The 955-nt window shown below is 48.7% G+C and overlaps 1 protein-coding gene across 1 annotated transcript in view; it reads left to right on the top strand.

Annotated features, from left to right (window-relative positions):
- The window catches only part of LASP1 (LIM and SH3 protein 1), a 52236-nt gene that overhangs the window by 18833 nt on the left and 32448 nt on the right, over nucleotides 1-955 (top strand). The gene's annotated exons all lie outside the window — the stretch shown is intronic.

Below are 955 nucleotides of genomic sequence, written 5' to 3'. Positions count from 1 at the left end.
TTTTTTTTTTTTTGCAGTTTTTGGCTGGGGCTGGGTTTGAACCTGCTACCTCTGGCATATGGGGCCGGCACCCTACTCCTTTGAACCATAGGCGCCGCCCTAGTTTTTGTATTTTTAATAGAGGCAGTCTTTTTCTTTTTTTGAGATGGAATCTCACTGCCCTCAGTAGAGTGCCTCAGCCTCCCAAGTAGCTGGGACTACAGGCGCTCCCCACAATGCCCGGCTATTTTTTGTTGCAGTTGTTATTATTGTTTAGCTGGCCCAGGTCGGGTTTGAACCTCCAGCCTCGGTGTATGTGACTGGCATAACCACTGTGCTATGGGTGGGTGCCAAGCCTAGAGACAGAGTTTGGCTTTTGCTCAGGCTGGTATCAAATTCCTGAGCTCTGGCAATCCACCTACCTTGGCCTCTTAGGGTGCTAGGATTATGGGTGTGAGCCACTGCGCCTGGCACAATTTTTTTTTTTTTTTCTTTTGGCCAGGGTCAGGTTTGAACCCTCCACCTCTGGCATATGGGCCCGGCGCCCTACTTGAGCCACAGGCACCGCCCTCCAATTTTTAAATTTTTTGTATAGTTGGGTTCACCGTATATCACCCAGGCTGGTCTTTTTTTTTTTTTTTTTTTTGAGACAGTCTCACTTTATTGCCATCCATAGGTGCCTAAGCGTCACAGCTCACAGCAACCTGTAGCTCTTGGGCTTAGGTGATACTCTTGCCTCAGCCTCCCATGTAGCTGGGACTATAGGTACCTATCACAACCCCTGGCTATTTTTTGTTGCATTTTGGCCGGGGCAGTTCGAATTTGCCACCCTGGGTATATGGGGCTGGTGCCCTACTCACTGAGCCACAGGTGCTGCCCTACAGCCCCGAGTTTTTAACATAAATTTAAGCATTTGAGTAAAGAGTTCTCGCTCCTTTGAGCCCGACTGTCCCATAATTTATTACTCCCCAGGATG

This window comes from Otolemur garnettii, unplaced genomic scaffold (assembly GCF_000181295.1).
Source record: "Otolemur garnettii isolate 467f Iridium unplaced genomic scaffold, OtoGar3 scaffold00018, whole genome shotgun sequence".
Lineage (NCBI taxonomy): Eukaryota > Metazoa > Chordata > Mammalia > Primates > Galagidae > Otolemur > Otolemur garnettii.
This window is presented reverse-complemented; position numbering and strand designations above follow the sequence as displayed.